Source organism: Lolium rigidum, chromosome 2 (genome assembly GCF_022539505.1).
Source record: "Lolium rigidum isolate FL_2022 chromosome 2, APGP_CSIRO_Lrig_0.1, whole genome shotgun sequence".
Lineage (NCBI taxonomy): Eukaryota > Viridiplantae > Streptophyta > Magnoliopsida > Poales > Poaceae > Lolium > Lolium rigidum.
In genome coordinates this window covers 282,777,587-282,786,598 of record NC_061509.1, presented here as the reverse complement: position 1 = coordinate 282,786,598, position 9,012 = coordinate 282,777,587, and positions in this window count along the sequence as shown.

The window sequence follows — 9,012 nt, the reverse complement described above, 5'->3', positions numbered from 1 at the left end:
AATGGTTATTCTAGGGTTTATGGTGTACTCCTAATATTTATTTAGGTTGCTGAGCCAAAGATTCAATTGTCTATCTTAGTTGGTTTATTCCACTCCTTATTTCACTAAGTCATGGATATAGTCTTATTCGATTTGGTATTTGGTGATCTCACCTCTTCAAGGTGGAATGGTTTACCTAATACTTTAGTTCAAAGTTTAACATTGATTCTTAATTTGGTAAAGCGAGAATTAATAAGATTGGTCTCTCTCTCATTTGGGAAGTACTTGAATAATACTCTAGAATTCCTCTTGAAGATGATAATTTGAATACTTGGATATATATCCAAGGTTTAGCTCAAGGTTTGTTATTGCTTCTCTAATAAATACTATGGAACTCTCATCTCTCGTTGGTTTGATGTATAATAATATGGAATATAGAAATGTATTTCTAGAGTTGATCTCCTTGTTATGTTTCCAACATTAGAGTAGAATGGATACCATGAGTTTCATGGTAGGATCAAGGATTTGTTTAAGACATGGAGAAGATGAGTCAAGGATGTTTTCTCCATTTTATTGTTACTTGATTTGCAATTGAATTGGTGTTCATAAGTTATAACAAGGTTTACCATAATATATTATTTTATAAGATCAAGCAATTGATGCTTGAATGAATTGTTGTTGTGTTGATTATTAGTTCCATTTGATCTAACCCCTTAGATCAAATCATCTCTACCCAAAACAAAGTTTTAGCAAAGTCACATTGAGGTTTGTAGCGCTTGACTTGATGAGCTACTTCAATTCCACCAAGGTCAAGTGAAACTTCGATATCTTGTGACTGTTTTACTTTAAAGCGCGAAAATTCCCCGGATTTTCTATGCATGAATGCAATGCACACTTCTGTTTCCTCTATTTTTTGTAACCCCAAATACTGGGATATTACAGTCTCTACCCCTTAAACTAAACTTCATCCTCGAAGTTTGATCTCTCTCACGTTTCCGGGGTGTGGATCTGACTTGTGCAGACTACGACTTTTCTCAAACTCCGTATTGATCTCACTAGATATAATTGAATATATCTCTTGTCCAGATTCTTCCTGGAATCCATTAAGGTTTGTCTCTGAACCATGGTTCTTACTTTGATTCATTGATCTCTTCCAACTCTATAAGCTTGTTTCCTTTCTCATTGAGGATTCAATGATTAGGACTTCTTCTTGTCCTGACAGTCTTAATTGAGGACTAATCAGATAACAATCTCCTATTTGATAAAATAGGTCTTTGTTTTTCCCTTACTACCAAACTTGTAGTAATGTGGCTTAATAATGTACTAACCATGGAAATGGTTGTGATGGTTTATTTTCCTAAGAATTGATTAGACTCATTTAGTCCATCAAATCCTGGTTTATAATTGATACCTATAACTATTTTGGATTACTTAGGTTCCATGAAAGGAATCATTCAAATGGGCTTAAGTTTTGGTATAGTCAATCTCTTTTGGTCTTTGGCCTTCTAGGGCTGTATTTGGTCTACGATATTTCCTTCGTTCAACTTTATTAACCTTAGTTTACTTGAGCTTCCGTACTTCTGAGTAACTATTACTCACTTTCTCAAGTTATAGTCCACTTCTTATGTCCTCGAGGTATGAACCTCGGCTTCTGGTCTGACATCCTTCTGGAAGTAATGTCCAACAATCTTATGAAAACAAGATCGAACTTCCTCTCAGTTCAGACCTTCTTCATCTATCTTGCTCAAGGTATTGAGTTATTGTACATCCAACTCAATCTTTACTCTACCCCTTAGAGTTTACTTATGTTCTTCGACTCCTTTTCTTCCAACTATTGAGCTTATGATTTAGAATATTAGTCTGGGTCTAGCTTATGGGTTGTACTCTTCTAAGGTCTTACGAAGGATATCAGTGGTGTATCCACTCAATTGTGAACCTCCAATGTGAATCCTTCGACTAAATGTTTATAGGTCATTGTTATTTGGCTAATAAGGTTTTATTTGTTCACAAACTTTTGTTACAAATAATTAAATCGTGGACTATTTGTAATACCAACTGATACCAGCTGTGGTTATTATACCAACTGTGGCTATTTGATATCTAAAAATGAATTCTATTATAGGTTCTGATCAATTGGACGAGACATCCTCTACTTTATCTCGCAATACTAATACTATACCAATTGTGGTCTTCTGTTATCAACTATGGTCTTCTTATGTCTGCTATGAATTCATATATCACCTTCCTTCATTCAGGGTTTATTTTGCATGAAATCCACTAGCTGACACTATGAATATAGTATCCTAAGTGATTTCCCATGCATTCCCTCTTCTATGTTGACTATGGATCTGCTTGAGCTTCACCATAATCACCAGCTTTCTCACCTTCATGCTTCTTATGTACTAAAGTACACCTCTGTTGAGGTAAAGCATGAGTTTAGGTTGGTACTTCCTTCAGAGTATTGTGGTTGCTTCCCACAACTTTGTTTCCTTTATCTGATGAACCTTCTTCTTGTCTTCATAATCTTCAGAAATCGTCACTTCCTCACACGTTTTCCATTACCCTCTTGATCTATAGCATCAAGTAAGAACTTGATATTGCAACTTGCATTTGCATATCGAAGTCAAACTTCATGCATGGATCTAGTCAAACAATTAAAATCCAATAAAATCCAAGAAGATTCAGCTTTGTGTTTATAGTACACATCATCATAAGCCTCGAATATGATTGTTGAGTAAGACATCTCTAAACATCGGGCTCGATGTGTAGTATAGAACACCACATAATATAGGTTTATATCGTGATACTTAGCACGAATATAGGGAATTCTACTATTTGTCTCAACCTTTACCTTAATTGCACATTTGCAATGAGATAAACTTGAAACAAAGTGGTCTAGGATAGTTGTGGTTAACCTAATTTTCTTTGGAAGTACTAACAAAGTGTTATACAATATATAAGTGTTATTGAGGACTAGTTCCCATGATATGTCTAGGTTCTAACATTGCTACTCTAAACACATAACTATGAAAATATAGCTCTTATACTTCCAAGTGTTTATACTATCACGAGACTATGGACATGATGTGCTTGGCACACTTCCCATATTTTTGGAACATAATTCTTTCACTATTGTTTAGCACTTGGCTTTTTATTGTACTCCTCCAAAATACTTATAATGTTCTATTCCATCACATAATGATTCTCAAGTGAATCATATATGATTAACAACTCTACCATGTAAGTAATCATATTTTATTCATATCTCTCTTCCTTATCTCCCATGATTGACTCATCATGGTCTATACTACCTCACATGACTCATAGTTCTCACTTGTTATCAATTGTTTTACAAGTTGAGATATTTTACTTACTCATTACTTAGCTTGGTCTACATTCTCTATTAGGGTATCTTAATTATCTACATCACTTGTTATTACTTCTAGTGCAGGTCTGAGTAATTCTTATTTAACTATAACATGTGTTGGTACACATCTTCCAATAGGATATCTTCCTTATGGTTGTATCCTCTCTTTGGACTACCATGTATTGTATACCAACTATGATCTACTCATCTATTATTTTAAGGACGTATTGATGTGCTACATGTTTTGCATTAGCTAACTAACTTTGGAAGGATGGGTAAGACATGTTGACTCAAGTGTGTCAGGATTATTCTCAAGTGAATATCCATCTCAAGTCATAAAAATATTTGGTTTACCTAGGACACTTCCTATAGACACTACCAATCCTATAGGTCTCCTTTAAAGGGTTTTAATCCTAGGGTCAAAGCATTTGCTCTGATACCAAGCTGTGGTGACCCGGCATACCACTGCATGGTGTAGTATGCAAGTCTGATATAACACCAATGAAACACAGTTCCACGAGTATTATATCGCTCAGAGTGGTACAACGAAACATATGCGGGTCCAAGGCATGTCTATAGAATTACAACATCGACTACGTTACATAAGATCGGCACAGCCTCCTACTTTACAATGAGGTAAAACTGCAGATAACTCCGGAAGAACGACTCGTAGTCTAATCCTAACACGAACTCTATTTGTAGAGTATTTAATTAGCTACGAGGCTATGAATAGATTCTAGCTAATTAGGAGCTAGGTTTAGGAATCTAGTTCCCTTCTACTTGCTTAATCTAGGTTTTCTCCATGGTGGATGTGGTATATGACTCTTCCGGCAGGTTCTACGTTCCTTGAAGTAGTTGTTGACTCCTCGGTCTTCGAGTTGTACTGGAGATCCTCCTTCGATGCCTCCATTCCTAAGCGGGGATTTAAGAGTGGGATGAGTACGAGCGTACTCAACAAGTTCATTACGAGAAAGAGGTGTTTAATGCACTAGCTACGGCATTAGACCGGAAAGTCTAATACCAATGCAGGTTTTCATAATCATTTTTTCAAGAGGTTGCTTTTATTCGGAAGAACTATGTCCGTCAGCCTTCACCGGTTTACTAGAACTTCATGGAGCTCCTTTCCGGCAGCGTTCGCGAGTTCCATATCCCGGAACGAGGAGTGACGAGTCACGGTTCTTTACACTCTGCAGAGGTGTGTTGCTTTACCCATAAGAGATCTTAACCTTGGTGCCAACCGAGCTTAAGTTCTCGTCCACACTTCCTTTGGTGTGAGGCCCGGTATAAGGTCTAGCCAATCATGTTCCTCCGCTACCTCGAACACCCACCCTTTGTTGCATGCGCCGACCCTGGGTCCACGTCGGTCCCATTATTCCCGTATTTCAGGGTGGACCCCGACCACAACAACAGTGCTGGGCTCTACCATACACTCCTACGCCGGTGGCTGCAACCCATCCTAGACCGCAATACCGTGGGGACTTAGGACTCCCCAGCCTCACCATCTTGCTCCTTCGGGCGACAAGTGTACTACGGACTATGCCGTGGGGACTTAGGACTCCCCAGCCTCACCAGCTTGCCCCCTTGGATTACAAGTGTACTACGGTAAAGCGCATCCGTTGATGAACGAGAGGTGGAAACACTTTTGACTACTCCGTCCCACTCCGGATCTTATGGTTAACACGGGTATTACGGCACAAGAATCATCGGCGACATTTGTTGTTTAATCCTAGATGGATATAAACCCGTGCAATGGAACCTCCACCATATCAACACATTCCATGGTTCCATTGCCCACCACTTAGTCATATTCATAGTTATGAAAGTAGTGGTTTTGATTTTTGTGCAATAGTGATAACCATAATACTTTGCAAGTAATTTGATAGAAATACTCAAATGACATGAGCAAGTGATGAACTTGCCTTTCTTGGCTGCAAGATTATGCGGACAAGGTCTTCGATGCGTAATAACTCCAAATTCTGAAATAGCATCATCGTCCGGTAAGGACGATGTTTAAAAGATTGGCAAGGATGCAATAATGCATAAGTATGAGATGCAATCGCTCTAAGCGTGACCTAACCCCGAGGATTTAGGATTAGTGAGTTGTGATGATTAATTCAGGGTGTGTTGCACTTTTAGAGTGATTCCCAAACAAGGTTCTTATTAAGGTTCGATTACTTGGTATCATGTACAAGTTATATGATAAAGCATAGTAATCAATTGAGCATACAAAGAATGATAATTGGCATAATGTTAACAAGTAAAGAACAAGTGGTCGAGTTTTAGTACTATATGACATGGTTAATGATTAATTATCATATACTTTAAAAGAATAACTTTCAAAGAACAGGTTCTTAAATAAAGAACAAGTATGATAATTAGGTTGAAGGGGTTCTATGGTTGACTATGGTTTCAGTTAGTTTCTGGAGTAAGTATTAGATGGATCACAACCTCCTAGTTGGATTCATCAGCTACTAGGCTTGTATTGTTGAATTAAGCCTAAACATCTTAATTACCAATAGTTGCTATCAAGGTGGCATACCTTGTTGGTGATAGTTGGCTAGGGTTTATAGGTTCTTATAAGCAGGGTTGAAGATTATTCCTTATTTTCTTCAAAAGAATAACTTTTGAAGAACATACTTCTTAAATAATAAGAAGTATTACAATTAAGGTTGGGGTTGTCCTGTATTAGCCATTGGATCTCTAAGTAGAGAATGGTTGGTTCCTAAATAGGATGGTTCATAAGTATCTCACACTGGTAGGGTTTAGTGTGTATGGGATATGATGTTAATATTAGCATGGTTGCTATTGGAGTTCATCACAATGGTGTGATGCTAGTTAAGGTTAATTAAGGATGAGATCCTCGTGATAGGAACTAGGTTTGATTAAGATGAACACATGGGATGCTAATTAGTAGTGATAGGGTTCCCATATGTTATGTGGATTTGAACAAGCATTTAGTTGCTAAATATGAATCTATGGTTACTAATGAAGTAACATGATCACATGTTACTCAGGGTTCATGTGTGGGAATAATTTAGGGTTCATATGAAGTAGTGCAGCTAGAGCTTCTAATGGCATTAGGGTTTTAGGGTTCCACATGAAATGATGAGTTCATGGTTTTCTACCATATGGACTAAGGTGGCATAATTATTATTTAGTTCATAAGTTAATAACTTCATTAATAAATTTGAAGTTATCAATAACTTTGAAATAATAATGTTGGATTAGGTATTTTATTAATTTTCAATAATTAATAATTAAGGTAATTATAAATCAGAGGTTGGAATTCCAATAATAAGGATTTAACAAATTAATCAAATAAAGAAAATTAGTTTTCATGTTTTCTTTATTTGCTTACTGGTTTTATTTATTTTATAAATGTTTTCTTAATTTCTGAATTTTAATTGTATTTAAAATTTAAAGGAAAGGACTTAATTAACAAGCATTAAATAATTGAATTTTTATTAGAAATAAAAATTCCATATTATATTTTTATTGAATAGAGATTAAATTTCTAAGAATTTTGATATCTTATTTGTATTTTTCTGAATTATAATGAATTTTATAAATTAATGCAAAGTTTCAGTAATTAATGGAATTTGAATTAAATCTGGAACTACTAAACCTACCCGGCTATTCCTACCCACAGCCACTGGCTAGTGGGCCAGTGACCATGTCACTCGCCACGGTGGCGACGACTGGGTCAAAATTGGAGACGTGGCCAGGGAAACCTACTGCCGGCGATCGGACGGCGAGGACGCCGCCGTTCCAGTGCTCGCGCGGACGGGGTACTCACGCCAACCGATCCAGCACGCCAAGACGAACCTATGGATACCGGCGCCGCTCCTAAGTGGTCGCCGGAGCTCACCCGCCGGCGAGGTCGAACGGCGATAAACACGGGTACACGCGGCTAGGAGGCTATGGGCGATGGTTTGATGCAATAAGAGGTTCGTTGGATGCGTGGGCTCACCGTGAGCACGACGGGAATGACGGCGAGGTCGATGGAGGACAGAGACGACGCGGCGGTCGCCATTTTCCCCGCGGTACTGCGGAAGGAAAAGGCCGAATTCGCCCTCCTCCGAGCTCCCCTTGACGCGCCCATTTACCAGGTGGACGAGGACATTGAGGCGCCCCTCCGCAGCTCATCGGCGAGCTACGGGGTGATCGGAATCGGCGGTTTGCTCGAGCTGCTGGCGGTTTAGGGTTTCGGCTTGTTGGTCGATTGAGGTGAAGGGGAAGGAAATTGAGGACGTCCAAGCCTTTTATATGATCTCCGGCGTGTGCTGGCGCTCCACAATGCTGGCAGCGACGTGGGACGTGGCGATGGTGGCTCGGTGGCGAGCTCCTGGGCGTCCAGAGAGGAAGACGAAGACGAGGACGCCTTCCTCGTGTTTATCCTTGCGAAGAGGTACGAGGGCTGGTGTTGGGCTGGTTTGAGCTGGGCCTGGGCTGCTTCTTGGGCCATTTTGCTGGGCTGTGGTGGCCGAGTGAGGTCCAGGTAAGTTTTTCTTCTCTCTTCTTTTTCTTCTTTAATTTCTGTTTTGTATTTCTACTTTGAATTTAGATATGAATTAATTTTCTATCATGCAGGTATTGCAATATAATTCATACAAGGGTTAGTCCAGGGTACTACAATTTCTTGAGTGGTATATTTGCAAATTTAATATGACACTATATCATTAATTTATGAATTAGTATTAGTATGTGGATTAAATTTCCATATGGACATGAATTTGAATAATAACTTTGAATTATTCAAATTGTTCTCTAAGTAATATTTTAATGTCACCTTGAAATACTTAGAGTTGGTAATACTCTTTTCATGGTTTGGTCTTGGTTATAATGATATGTGGTTGATAACCACACCTGGATTTAATCATATGATTTAGCTAGTGAGAAATTTTAGGTTCTAGTTATATTCACCTAGTGGCAAAGGGTTTAACTCTCAATTATGGCCTAGGTTTTAATTGTGATCACCCAAGTGATACACAAGCTAGGGTTGAGATTTAATTCTAGGTTATAGAGATGAGATGACACCATATTGTATGTGCTAGGGTTTAATCTCTCCTAACCATGATAAGGTGGTTACTTGCTTAATATTTCATGTGCTTCTCTAATTACTAAGATATTGAGAATTAGTTTTATCTCTTACCAATTGGCTTCTATTATTATCCCCATTTTATCATTAAAGTAACTAAGGTGGTTATGGTTCTTTTGATAGTTAACTTTGGTTATATGGATTAATGATTTCTGCTCCTTATAAAGTATGGAGTGTTACTCTAAGGTTTTCTTAGGTCCTTTAATTGAGGAATAATTGGAATAGAGATGTGATAGGGTTCTACTGATGATCACCATGTGATTCACAAGTTAAGGTTGGAGTATAAGCTTAGGGTTTCTTACTAGTTACCTCCCTATGATTTCATGTGGTGAATGATATTTGTTTATCCTATCAGGGTTTAACTTATCCTCACATATCTCCAAAGCATGCTCATACATTATATATGATCATCTTGTTCTTAATATCTTTACTTCAAATTCTTAGGGTTTATGATCATTACACACTTTATAATGATCAAGGTTGGACTTCCTAGGGTATCCCTCCTTGAATGGGTTTCTCACTCTCAAGATCAAGTGTTGTCTTGATCAAGTAAATATATACTTTCTTG